This window comes from Callospermophilus lateralis, chromosome 2, assembly GCF_048772815.1.
Source record: "Callospermophilus lateralis isolate mCalLat2 chromosome 2, mCalLat2.hap1, whole genome shotgun sequence".
NCBI lineage: Eukaryota > Metazoa > Chordata > Mammalia > Rodentia > Sciuridae > Callospermophilus > Callospermophilus lateralis.
Genome location: NC_135306.1, coordinates 150,494,842 through 150,509,593, shown reverse-complemented (window position 1 = coordinate 150,509,593; position 14,752 = coordinate 150,494,842).

The window sequence follows — 14,752 nt, the reverse complement described above, 5'->3', positions numbered from 1 at the left end:
CAAACTCCTGGACTCAAGTGATCCTCCTGCCTCAGCTTTTGGAGTAGCTGGTACCATAGGCATGGGGTTGTTTTACTTAGAGTCCCATTCTACACCTCCCTCAGGTGACAGGGACTGGTTACAGACCATGACCCAAGTGATTACTTTGCATTGTGCAATTCTGGGTGACCTTCCCAGAAGAGTGTGAGATGTTCACCTGCCACATTCTAGGTTCTATATTTTTGTTAATGTAGCCAGAGCTTCTTGGAGCTTTTTTGGTTACTACCTCTCACAGACCGTCTTGGGTCTTTTTGGTAGGCCAGAGCCTATCTTTTCACACTCACTGCTGTGCAGGCTGAACCCCATCAGTGTTTATATGGAGTCCCTCCGAGGCGAGAAGCTCTGATGGCCAAGAGTGTGAAGGCTGACTCTGACCCTCACTCCTGCTGAGGCCTAGAGATGGGGAGTCGCAGATCATGACTTTGGGACACTTCACTGTGCATCTGTGGTTGGCTGCCAGGACCCTGGATTCCCCTAGTCCCCATTACTCTCATGTCCTGCCCCCCTACCCCTCCTGCAGCTTCCCTAGAGACCCTGAGAGCCCAGTGCCCCAAGTGGAGGCAGGCAACGCTGTGGTTTGGCCCTAGGAAGCTTTCCTTGAACAATTGCTTGCAGATTTCTAAGGGTCTAGGACTGGAGGGACGGGTGGCTCACCCATCATCTATTCCTGTGGCAGGCATGAGTGGGGTGAGAAATGGAGCCCCTAGGGGACCCAAGGACAGGACCCAGGGTCCCATCTCCAGATCCCAGCCAGACTGTCTGGCCCTCTATATGGACATCTGGCCTTGCTGCTCAGTGCCCAGTCCACACGCCTGGTGGCTGAGGTTCCTCTGATTCCTGTGCTATTTTCAGCCCAAGTAAGGCCAAGATTTTCCACTCCTGGCCCCAGACCATTGTCCAACAGTGACGTGGGGTGACCTGCCTATCCTTAAAATATCTCCCCTAACCTCTGGACCTCCCTGCCCTTTCCCTTTCTCCCCACCCTGACATCACTTCCTAGGGCTGTTGACTACTAAAAGACACTGTGAAAGGCCACATGAGTCGCCCAGCCGGCTAACAGGACCCCAGGGATTTTCCAGCCTAGCCACAGGCCTCAAGGCCAGAGAGGGGCGGGGCTTTGTTCAAGGTCACTGAGCAGGTCAGCGTGGCGCCTGGATATGGGCCAGAGGCTCAGACTGCTCCTGCGGCTGTGCCACCCAGTCTGGAGCAGATCAGTGCCTGGGTAGGAATCCTGTGTCACCCACACTGCACAGCTCTTTCCCAGAGCCAAGGGGCAGAGGCCAGGGACATAGGCAGGGGGCCGGAGGGAGTGAGGTGAGAGTCAGGCTTGCTGGCCTCTCTGCAGCTGCTTTTTCAGTGACCTCTGTGTGACAGTGCATGGCCCCTGGCACATGGGAGACCCTCCCCTGGGTGGCAGGCATCCCCTGTCTCACAGGGGATCCACAGGACAGTCCCACCTCCAAGATTAAGAAAGACCCTCGATGACATGCTCCCCACACATGGCTGTTCCAGTCCAGTTCCCGGTCAAGCCACCAAAGCTGCCTTTCTGTCCACATCATCATGGCAGATTTGGGCTGGTCTGTTTCACATCAGGCACACGGGGGATGGGGTGGGTCTGGGGACTCAGGTATTGACCCATGTCCCAAGCACCATGCAAGACTTTCCCAGGCATCATGTTGTTTATCCTCCATGCCCACCTGGAGCAGTGGACATTAGCCTCGGCATTTAGCAGTGAGGACAGAGGAGAGGGGAGCCAAGGGCTTGCTCCAGATGACACACACAGCAGGTGAGACCAGGGCTCCCTGATGTTCCCATGATTCCCTTCCCAGTGTCCCACACCACTCAACCTCTGCAGGGCAGGAGGGTCTGAATGCCACCCTTGGCATGATTCAGAACCAGGAAGCCCATCCAACAGGGAAGGGGTTAGGAGCCCAGATTCTGCACCAAGACCCACTTGGGTTGCAATGTCACCTTCCGTTTTCCAGCCATGGCACTGACGTAATTTAATAAATACACACACTGAGAAAAATGTTTGAAGAAGAGGACAGTGTGCCTGGCCAGCGAGCAGCCCCTGGGGGCCTGATGCCCAGTACCCCTGAGGCTCAGGTTTCCCCAGGCTGTGGCAGGAGGGAAGCAGGAACATCCTGGTTGAGGTGTGGCCCTCCCTCTGCCCTCTCTGGTGGCTTTCAGGCACACAGCCTGCATATATTTCCAGAACTTTTTCCAGGTGCCTACCTGGAGGGCAACAGAGAGGGGACAGTGGAAGGCGGAAGCAACGGAGGAAAGTACCCCTAATTCAAGCTGCCGGAGCCAGCCCCTCTGGGATAGAGAGCTCCTGCCCACTTGGCAGCAGGCTTAGGTATTTCTTTCTCGCTGGCAGTGCCCACTATGGTGGTCTGCAGCCACACCTTGGTTCAACAAAGATCCAGGATGGGAGGAGTGGCCTGGAGTTGGTCCAGAGGGGCCAATGACTGGGCAGCTTTTGCTGTGTGACCTGAAACCACCTACCTCTCTCTCTGGGCTGCCGCTTCCCAATTCCAGTTTTCCCCACCTCAGGGAAGGCAACCACTGCTGCCTACACCTTCAGGGTCACGAACAACCAGGCCCACTGGGCTCTCAATTCAGGGGACTGGCAGTGAGTTCTCCCAGGCTCAAGTGACCAGAGAGATCATGGCCACCACACAGTGTCACACAGTAGAAAGCTGGGCTGCTCCTGCCTCCAGTGAGCGGAGGGCGGAGCTGGATCAGGAGTGACTGGGTTACAGGGTGGGGGTTGTGTTGGGGTGAGGGGAAGTGTGGGAATCAAGCCCCCCAGGAAAATTCCTACCCTCCTCTGCCCTGCTGCTCTGTGCCTGGGCATGCCACTTCTCCTCTCCGGGCCTCAGGTGCCCATCCTGGATCACACTGGACTCTGCTCAGCTCCTCTTCCTTCTGGAAGGGCTTTCTGGGCTTGCCTATGTTGGATCCAGCTCAGCCAGGTGTCTAGGCCCTGTCCCAACCAGGAACAATGGGCCAGGCGGAGACAGTCACTCTTCGGTAGAACCATGTTCCATCCACTCCCCTAGACTATTTTCAGCCTTTGCAGAGGGAGTCAGAAAAGGATTTTCCACTCCCAGCACAATGACCGCCCTGGACCATTGTCCAGCATTGAGTGGGTGATCCACCCACCCCAAAATATCCCCTACCCTACCCTCTGGACCTCCCTACCCTGCTGCTTATCCTGACATCATTTCCTTGAACTGTTAACTCCTGAAGGCTACTATGGAACAGCAGGTGAGAACTCTGAGGCACATGACCAATTGAAATTAATTTCTTTCCTGGCAGGGACCCCAGGGATTGTTTGGCTGCTGAGTGAGACTATAGGTTCAAAGAGGGCTTTGCCTCATCCAAGGTCACACAGCAGTCAGGATGGAGCCTAGTATGAGCCCAGGGCTCTATGACTGCTCCTGCTTCCTCATTGACTCCAGTCTGTGTCCAGAGGAATTGAGTGCTTTCACCTTTAAAGGTCTAGGATGTGCCTCCAGGGAATAAACCTGAGTGGTATGGGTAGCAGGGCTACTTCTTGGGTTCTGACAGTGGAACAATGAATTCAGTGCAGGGACCTGAGTTTAAAGTCTGTTATTCCCCATTTTGGTCTCATTTTTACCAAAAGTAGGTATTAAGGAGTAAATGCATCCTTTACCTGTTGAAATCCAAATTGGCAAGGTGATGGTTTTAGGAGGTGGGGGCCTTGAGAAGTTAATTAGGTCAAGAGAGTATAGTGCTCACAAATGGGATAAATGTCTGTGTTGGTCAACTTTCTATTACTGTAACAAAATACCTGAGATAACCAATTTGTAGGGGAAAAAAGGTTTATTTTGACTCACAGTTTTAGAGGTTTCAATCTATGATCTGTTGGTTTTGTAGTTCAGGCACTGCAGTGGTACATCATGGCAGGAATGCCTGGTGGAGCAAAACCATTTGCCTTATGTCAGGGAAGCAAAGGAGAGGAAGGGGAAGGGGGTGCCCCTTCAAAGATACACCCTCAGTAACCTATAATCTCCTAATAGGTCCCATCTCTTTTTTAATATTTATTTTTTAGTTTTAATTGGACACAATATCTTTATTTTATTTTTATGTGGTGCTGAGGATCGAACCCTGTGCCTCATGCATGCTAGGCGAGCGCTGTACCACTGAGCCACAACCCATACCGAGATCCTACCTCTTAAAGATTTCAGCACTTCCCAGTAGCACCACGCTGGGGACCAAGCTTTAACACACAGGCTTTAGGGGAAATTCTGGATCCAAATAATAGTAGAGCCCTTAGGAAGGGACCCTGGGAGCTCTCTTACCTTTTTCCACCATATGAGCTTACTGCAAGAAATTGGCAGCTTGCAACCTGGAAGAGGGCCCACACCAGAACCCAACCATGCAGACACCCTAATCTCGGATTTCCAGCCTCCAGAGCTGTCAGAAATAAATGTCTGTTGTTTATAAACCACCTGGTGTTTTGTTACTGCAGCCTGAAAAAAGATGGCAGCTTTGGCTGGTACTAAGTTCAGAGTTCAAGTGTATTCAGCTCTGGGGAAAGAGGAGGGTGAGACACATTGGATATCTGAGGCAGGAGACAGGATCAGGCCCAGGTCTGCTATGACTACTCCTGTGGCAACAAACCGAGTTTTTCCTTCTGTCGGATGGCATGAAGCCCTTTGCCCAGGTTACCAAACAGGAGGGACACAGTAAGGCTCCAACACACAGCTGCTGTTTCCTCCCATCCTGCCGCCTGCAATGGTGATGGGAGTTTCCCCTTCCCATCCTTAAACTGAGCATTTGGCAAACTCCAGCACTTTGAGTCACTTGGGGGTAACAAATAGAGTTCAGCTGAGTTTAAATTTTCAATCCATACTTGATTTAATGCTCACCCTCTTCCCTGTGCCAGGAGGCCCTCCTCACTCCGACTCTGGTCCCTCTCTGGGAAGGACAAAGACTGCATGTCTTCTCTGGTATTGCCACCACCCTCTCTCCCAGTCCCTGACTGTCTGGCCATGACAACCTGGACAGTGATGCCCGGTGACATAGAGTCCTTCAAATACCAGCCCGCCCACCCCCCTCCCCCGCTTGTAAAAAAGTCTCCAACTATTTCGGAGTGACTTGATTTGAGAGTGCCACGTCTTTCCTACTGCAAGCCAGACTGATACCCCCAGTCTCCCTGAGGGGTTTTCCTAGAGCACCCCCAACTGACTTGAAGTAGGAAAGCCCTCATCCTCTTCTCACCCCACCCTCCCCACCAGGCTGAGACCTCAAAAGTGCAACGATGTCTTCAAATCCACAGAACCCAACGTCTAGCATGAAGAGTGGATGTGGAAGGGTGTAGGAGGGTGAGGTAATAAACTCCAGGAAGGTGTCAAACCCACTTGTTTTCAGGCTTCATTAGAAAATAGGGTACTTCAGGGCTGGGATTGTGGCTCAGCAGTAGAGTGCTCTCCTAGCACGGGCAGGACCCGGGTTCTATCCTCAGCACCACATAAAAATAAAGGCATTGTGTTGTGTCCATCTACACTTAAAAAAATATATTTTTTAAAAAAGAAAATGGGGTACTTCACCCAAACGTGTCTTCAGATATAGGTTCTGGGGTTAAATTTCAAATCAGCAGCTGAACCCCCTCATGGGATTAAACTGATAGACCAGCTTTTATGCACAAAGCAACTGAAATGCAAGGGAGGAATCTAAAAGCTGCCGCATGGGTGGACACTATGTGCTGTTGGGTGTGAGTGTGGGCATCAGTGTTTCTGGGTGTGCCAAGTGGGCACATCTGTGATGGAGAACGGAGAGGGGACGGGGCGGTCCTGATAGGTACCAAGTAGATACCTAGAGACCCAAGGGCACCACTGGGCAGCCAGCCGTGGGAGGTCGGAGGGGCTGCCTGGAAGTCAAACTGAAATCCAGAGGAAAGAAGACAGGTTTAGGGAGGGCAGGGAGAGATGGGGAGTTGCAGAGAAAATCTGTGGAGCCCTCCCTTATCTCTCCTCACTTCCTCTTACTTTCCATTCCCTGTGCCCAGAATTTCTGGGGCCAAAGGGAAGAAGAAGGGGACAGCCCAGAGTTTTAACCCACCTGGTTCTTTCTTGGCGGGGGCTTCGGACTTTCCCTGGTTGTGCTGTCTGAGGAGCGTCCCAGATTGGTCGATGCTGCACTGCTGCCCCCTGGTGGCTATAACTGGCTTCAGCGGCAGGAGATGAAAAAGAAAATGATCCTGGTGGCAGCCAGGCTGTGGCTGGGAAAGGGATAGATTCAGGGACCTAGGACTGGAACAGAGAACACAGTGTGCATACTGTGACTTGCCAACATATCCCCACTTGACAAACGGGCAACCATGCCTGACTGAACCGTAATGTCTGTCCCCTGGGTACCCCCAAACTGAGTTGGGGAGAGAGATCATTCTGTCCTGAGCAATCCCTTTCCTCTGGGACATCCTCCTCACAGCTTAGCTTTACGGCTCCTCAGCCCATGGTAGCCGTGCAAGGGTACAACCAGGACCCTTCTCTGGGCCCAGTACCCCAGGGCCTTTGACCCACTCCAGAAATCTCATCTTCTCTATGCCCCCAGAAGTCCTTGTCCTCAAACAGCATGGCCCCTGAAGCTGCACTCCATTCCCTGAAAAGTGTGGCCAGCACAGTGTTCTCCTAGAAGCCCTCTGACTGCATCCAGGCAGAAGTTAGGGCTTATCCACCATCCAAGAACTGTAATATGGACCCCTTCAGCACGTGGTCAAATATATCTGACTCACATGGGGGGGAAGGCCCAAGTGTTGGTCCCTTAAGTGAAGCCAAAAGCACAAAGATGAGGGGTACATCAGCTGGTGCTCCAGGCCCACCTCCCTTGAGATCTGCACACTTCTCACCCACAAGCTTGTACTCCACCTAAAGCTAGCCGCCTCATCCACAACCCACAGAGAGCACCGAAGCCCTGGGGGTCAATGGCATTCAAACCCCAGCTCTCACATCAAAGCCATTTCTCTTTTGGGGTCAGTAGCTTTCAGATACCTCACTAATCAGATAACCTTGGGCTTCTAAGTTTCCTCAAGCTGAGGAATCATTACAAAAGGAGTAATCATATGCATTTCATATTTGATTTTTAAATTTGTTATTTGTTTATTTCATTATTTATTTTCACCATCTGTCTTCTCCTGCCATAATGAGCATTCCCAGGAAGAACAGGGGTCTCTGCTTTAGTCTCTGTGATGAACACAGTACTTGACACATAGTAGGCACAATTACCTGTTGAATGAATGAATGAATACAGTTTGTAGTGAGGAATAAATGAGGTAGACTATATAAACACTTTTGCATAAAGTCCAGTACCAATGGGTACTGATTATATGTTAATTCCTTTCCTTACCAAGCAAATTGTTAATGATTTCATATAAGCCTCACAATGGCCTTTTGAGGCAGAAACGTTATTATGATTGATCCATTCATTCATTTATTTGACAAATATTTAATAAGTGCCTACTATGGAGCAGATATGATTTGATATACTTGGTGAATAAATCATTGGTGAATTAAAAAGTCAAAGAAAGAAGTAACAATAGACAAAATAAAATGTAAGCTATACAGTGTGTTGAAAGGCGACAGGTGCTATGGGGGAAAACAACAGAAAGGACCGGAGGCAGGGAGGTTGTCGTTTTAAAGACAACCTTCTGGTAGAGCCTCAGGAGCCAGCGAATAGGGCATCTGAGGGAACACTTGCAGGAGGGGTGGGAGTTAGCCAAGGAGGAAAAGCCTTCCCAAAAAAATGGACCAGCAAGTGCCACGGCTCTGAGACCTGGCTTCCTGTGTAAGGAGGACTGTGGTGGAGTGAGCCCGGAAAAGAGGTCAGAGGTTCGGGAGATCTGGTTGGACACCGAGCAAGATGGAAAGCCTGGAAGAGGCTATAAGCAGGAGATCCGATCTGACTTCCATTTCAGGACTGTCCTTGTTACTGTATTGTAAATAGACCAGGGCTGGGGACATGGCTTAGTGAAAGAGCACTGGCCTAGAATGTGCAAGGCCTGGGTTCAATTTTTTTAAAAAAATAGGCCACAGCGGGGCAAGGTCAGAAGCAGCGAGAGCCGGGAGGAGCCTTTGCTGAAATCCAGATGAAAGTGGAATCGGGGCTGGGACCAGGTCAGGGACTGGGAACCAATACCAGCTGTATTAAAGGAAGAGCCAACAGGATTCCTGATGGATCAGGCAAGGGTGGGGGCCAGAGAAAGGGAGGAATGGAGGGCGATGCAAGGTTTTTGCACACAGTGACCCTGAGCTCCAGAGGACTAGTTGCGGGCCACAGAGGCGGTTAGCAGGTGTGGGCAGAGGAATGGAGGATGGGATCAGGGTGGTGCAAGGGCCCCCAGGTCTAGATGGTGTCTGGGAGAGGGCTGGGCAGAGTAGGGGTGCCAGTCACCAACCAGCTCCAGGGAAGCTGGGTGTTGATTTGAGCAACGGCTTTTTCCTCTTCCCCTGAACTCCCCCATGATGGCCTTTTAATTGGGTCCATTTGTTCCAAGACCATGGGCTGAGCAGAGCAGACGCCAGATTATTAAATAGATTAGGAAATGACCCTCTGTCTTGAGTTGCCAGAAAAATCAGAGCAGCTCAACAGTGTCTCTGAGGAGTAACGCAAGCGGTTCAACGGTCCTCCGTGCATTGCGGAGTCCACTCCAGACACCCTGCCCCCCTCCTCCCGCCTTCATCTGCAGTGTCCTCCCCACTTCCCTTCCCTTCCCATCCTCCCAGAGCAATTTTTGTTCAAAGCAACATCTTCTATGATTACATTTTCCTTCTTGCATAACTTTTTGTTTTTCCTGGAATTAATTATTGCCTAAGAGGGATATATTCTAAGGACAAAGAGAACGATAAAGAAATCTTAATCACATTACTACTAATAATATTGGTGTTTTTACTTTGAAATTACCACATATAGTAGAATATAACGTATACGTGATTATGTTGATGTCATTGGAAAAAATATTTTCAACATGAAAGAGATAAGAGTACGAAATCAAAGGAATTACAGAAAAGCTACTAAAGTCTTCAATTTAGGAATTGGAAAACATCAGTATGAACTCATGATGCATTTTTCTCTTAAAAAAAAAAAAAAGCAAGTATTTCCAAGCTGGCTGCCGGGGTACATGCCAGCAATCTCAGCTACTTGGGAATCTGAGGCAGGAGGAGAGCAAGTTCCAGACCGGCCTGAGCAACTTGGCTGTACAGTGCTTTCCTATCATGTACAAGGCCCTGGGTTCAACCTCTAAAACCGCCAAGGGGGAAAAGGTTAGGTATTTCCTAGCTAACCTTTCAGTTTTGAGACTGGAAATAATATAAGATGGGCACGGAACATTTTGTCATACAAAAAATTATGTTGTCACCATTGCTAATGTTATCTTTAAAGGACATAGGAACTAACCTGAATGTGTTTCACTAATCACACTTGGGATATTTTAAATATCAAAAAAAGAATAAAAACCAGGGATGGTGCTACACACCTGTAATCCCAGCAACTCAGGAGGCTGAGAAAGGAGGATCTCAAGTTCCAACCCAGCCTGAGCAACTTAGCAAGAGCCTATGTCAAAATAAAAAATAAAAAGGACTGGTATATAGCTCAGTGACAGAGCACCCCAGGATTCAATGTCCAGGGCCAAAAAAATATATAAATAAATAAAATAAAAAAGAATAAGATCTATAATAGATTGAGATAGATACCTATCTGAAATTTATGTTTCTTTTCCCCCCTGAATTTAGCATTTCTTTACTTTTTAATAAATTTATTTTTAAACTCATAAATAAACACAAAATTGTAAATATTAATGTGATATTTTGATATATGTATACATTATACATATAAAGTCAGGTTAAACACATCTTTTTACTTACATGTTTATCAATTTCTTAGAGTAAAAACTTAAAAATTTTTTTTTTCACTACTAGAGATTGAACCCAAAAGGGCTCTACCACTGGGTACATCCCCAGCTCTTTGAATTTTTTATTTTGAGACAGGGCTTTGTTAAGTTGCCGAGGCTGACCTCAAACTTGCAATTCTCCTGACTTAGCCTCCTGAGTAGCTGAGGTTACAGGCTTGTATCACCCTCCCTGGCTTCTTCTAGCTTTTTGAAATGCACAGAACATTATGGTTATCTATTGTGAAATTCATGTTTTGATCCAGAAGTTTATAATGATACTAAAAGTAGATAAGCAAGCAAACTCATAGGTCAGGTTTGTGTGTTGCTAGTTTATCCATGCTTTACTCTGAAAAGTAATTTAGAAGGAAAATAATCTAACATTTACCCTGTCTTTCCTGATCAAACCATATTCAGAGAGACCAAATGATTGATGAAAAATTCCTTACAGAAGAACTTGAGCCAATAAATGAAGAAGGAATGATAGAATTAAACATTGAAATTTTGTATTCCTGATAAAGTACTATTCTAGGCCTGCGCTGTCCATTAGGATGGCGACAACCCAGAAAATTGCTACTGAACTCTTGAAATGTAACTTGTTTGTACTGAGTTGTGATATAAATATAAAATGCACATTGGGTGTTGAAGACTTAGTACAAAAATTTTTTAAATATCTCAAAACTTTATATTAATTACATATTGAAATGTTAATATTTTGGATATAATGGATGACATATCATACATTATTAAAATTTATTTAAAATCATACATGTGCCTTGTGTTATATTTCTATTGTACAGGCCTGGACAGTGATCATGAAGAGACGCTGTGGGTATAACCATTTGATAATACCTGAACCCAATGGCCAGTATTAACATCAGAAAATAGAGAGAAATAAACGTTGTCTTGCTGATATGATTCAAAAGGAAGTACATTCCATCATTTATGAAAAATCCATACCAAAAAGTAGACCTGAAGTTGATCACACCTCTAGATCTAACTACCAATTTTCAGGAAATATAAGGAATGGAGGAACAGATGGACGGCACAGGGAGGCAACTAGCCAGATCCAGAATTTGAGAAGTTTTATCAGATAAACAACCTGGTTTATTTAATAGGCAAATGGCCAAAAAATGGAGGAGAAACAGACATCAGAATGGAAGTCAAAGCCAGGTCCCAGCTCTCCTCTCAGCCCCAACTTTCTAAATACCCAGAAGCCATCTTAAAGGGAAATGGGGAGGAAATGTGAAAGTGATAAGAACAATATTCTGGGTCTGTAAGGGTGTTTCTGGAAGAGGTGAGCATTTGAATTGGTAAACCAAGTAAAACAAATGACTTTTGCCAAAGCTGGCTGGCATCATGCAACCTGTGGAAGACCTCAGCATAGGCAGAGGAAAGACAAATTCCCTCCCTCTGATGGGGCTGGAACACCTGACCTGCCCTTCATGCGACACTGTTGCTCCCGGTTCTCAGGCCTTCTGACTTGGGTTGAATTACTCCACCAGCTTTCTGGGTTCTTCAGCTTGCGGACAGCAGATCATAGGACTCCTCAGCTTCCATGATCATGTGAGCCAGTTCCCATACTAAATAAATAAATTACACGTACTATTTGTTCTGTTTCTCTGAAAAGCCTAATACAAGATCCAAATTTTAATTTCCTTGGTGTTTTGTCACAGCAGGGTTTTGTTCCTGACTGTCTTCATTCTACCGATGGAGGAATGGCCAGTCCTCCTTCACTAGACTCTGCTACTGCTTCCCCCACAGGCATTCTTGGTTTGCTCTTTGCTTTGTCATCTCCTGAGCATCTCCTAAGCAGGTCTCACTGTGCTATTGTTTATATAGGGGACCTAGACACTTTCCCAATTTGGTTTGGCACAACTCTGAGTCCTGATTTTTTCCAAAACCTGAATGCACACTGAGTTCACACCACCTGGAGAAAAGTTGTATGTCATGGTTTGCTACCTAAACCCAGGTGGGCCAGCTTCTTTGGAAGGGTGCTCTTTCTTGTCAGTCCTATACCTGGAAGATGTAGCAGGGTTCCAAAGAAATGCCTTCCAACAGTGTGCAGGCTCAGCATGGAGCCACAGGCCTTGAGCTCATGATTTTGTGTTGTTGTCCTCAGTACACTTAGCCCCTTTCCTATCCCCTCTGACACTACCTAAGAGCCTCTGCCAGCCACAGCCTCAAATGGTGGCAGATGGAGATGTTTCCACACAAAATAAGCTCCTCTTGTGGCCCTCTCCACGAGACAGCAGAAGTCAGGATTTTTTTCCCCTTGAGATGTGTATCCATCCTTTTATTCTCAAACAAGTGCCCCAGTTAGTAGTTATTTCATCTTTCCAGATTATTGTGCATATAGCTACCATCTCATCTATCTATCTATCTATGCCCTAAAAGCTGTGTGCTCTTTTTTTTTTTTTTTGGTGGTCCTGGGAACTGCACCCAGGGCCTCACACCATGCTAGGCTAGTGCCCTACCACTGAGTTGCACCCCCAACTCTTTTTATTTTTTTGAGACAGGGTCTTGCTAAGTTGCCCAGGCTAGACTTGAACTTGCCATCCTTCTACCTCAGTCTCCCAAGTACTTAGGCTTAAAGGCATGTGCATCATGCCTGCAAGTTGCGTGTTTTTCTTTCTTCCTTTATAGGTACACGAAAGGCTGTGTACTATATGCATATTTCTAGGCCTAGCTTCTTACAAAGATTTTCTTTCTTCCTTCCTCCTTCTCCCCCCCCTCCCCCCCCTCTCTCTCGGCTATATCCCTAACCATTTTTATTTTTTATTTTTAGACAGGGTTTAAGTTGACCAGGAAAACCTTGAACTTATGATCCTCCTGCCTCAGCCTCCAGAGTAGCTGGGACCATAGCTGTGCACCATCACACCTGCCTATTCTGAAAATTTCTTGAAGGTGTTTCTCCTCCAATACATCAAAGTCTTCCTTATTCTGCTCAAACAGCCATAATGTATTTAACCATTATTTATCTACTTATTTACGTTGTTTCCAATTTTCCAGTATTGATTTGTTGATTTTCTAAAGAGGTGAAGTGAATGGAAACGTCAATTTTTTCTTTATTATGAAGCATAAACCATTTTACCCAATGATAATGCCTCGTACAATCTCACATTCAATAAATCTGTTATAAAAGGGACAGGGATTTAGTTTTGACCATCCCACAGTGTACATATACTGCATAACATCATGTGTATACAATAAAAACACACAATGCTAATTGATTTTTAAAAAACGGGCAGTGATTTATTGGTACCAAGTGAAAAATGTGCTCCTTTTACTTCTTATCAACTTGGCTTCTTGCTCCACCTGTTGATTTTCTGGCCCTCTTTGTGGGCTTACATCCCAGGAGCAAGTGTTGTAGAGGTCAAGGGACTCCACAGAGTTGGAGAAGCAGACCTTTGAGGACTGTCACCTCGTTTATCATAGGCACTATGCTCCTTTTAATGCCAGAGAGCATGCTGACTTTTGTGCCAGGAGGAGCTCTGGGCATGGGTCTGGTAAAATGAGCTATATGGGGCTCCCGTCAGTTTGCATAGAGCCAGGAAAGGAATCCAGAGCCCTAAGGAAGAGATATCAGGGCAGGGATTCCTGCGCTGTGAACTGCAAAGTAACACTTAGTTGGACTGTGGAATGTGGTGAGAATGGGAAAGAGGCGGCTTCCAGGAATCGGTGCTCCCATACGGGATCCTGGCTGGCCGTGGCTGCCAGACTGACAGGCAAATGGGAGCCATTTGGGAGCTTCTGAACCTCAGGAAAGGAGTGGGAATCCTGGGGCTAGAGCTGAAGGAACAGCACTGGCCTGGAGAGGAGGCAGCAGGCGCCAAAGGCTGTGGGGACAACAGGGGCAAGGGCTAGGAATACCAGACACAGCTCATCAAGCAGCGGGTCTTGCTGGATGCTGCCAGCTGCTCAGGCTTCTGAGGTCATGGGCTGAGGCTGGGAGGGGGAGGGGGGAAAGAAGAGGAAGAGGAAGAAGCAAGTTTGCTGCCAGACACAGTTGAACCAAGGGCTTCTTGACCATCCTGGGCCCAAGTGAATGGGACCTGGTTCTTGCGCCTGGTTCTGTGCCTGCAGCATTTCTCTGAGGCCCAGCTCCCTTGGCCTCAGTGACATCACACTGCTCAGCTGCCGATATTGCTGCTCTGGCTGAGGAGGACCTCAGTGCTATCCCCAGGCACCTCCTCTTGCCTCCTTTAACTGATGGCTCCATCCCAAAGAGTAGAAATGCCTTTACCCACCTTATGGCCTGGAGAAACAAGCTCTAAGCTGATAGATCCCAAATCTCTATCTTGCTACCAATACTGAGAGACTGGATTTGATTCTATGAAAGAGACATCAAGTTTCTTTCTTCCTTCCTTTTTTTTTTTTTTTTTTTTTTTTTTTTGTTGTTGTTCCTGGGGATTTAACCCCCAGGGGCACTTTACCAATGAGCTACATCCCCAGTGCCTTTTATTTTATTTATTTATTTATTTTTTTAATTTTGAGACAGGGTCTTGCTGTCTTGCTAAGTTTCCCAAACTGGCCTCAAACTTGCAATTCTCCTGCCTCGGCCTCCCTGAGTCACTGGAATTACAGGCAGGTGCTACTGCACACAGCATCACCAAGCTTCTAGATGTGAGTTTGGAGATCAGACCACTCAGGTAAGCTAATTAGAGTGAGCATGTCCCAGGACTGGAGCAGTTTCCATGGAAATCAAAACAATGTTCTGCACAGGCAGGAGGACCTGGGGACAGTGGATGACCAGGCAAGAAAGGCTAAGACTGAGGGCAGAATACTGCATCCAGAGAC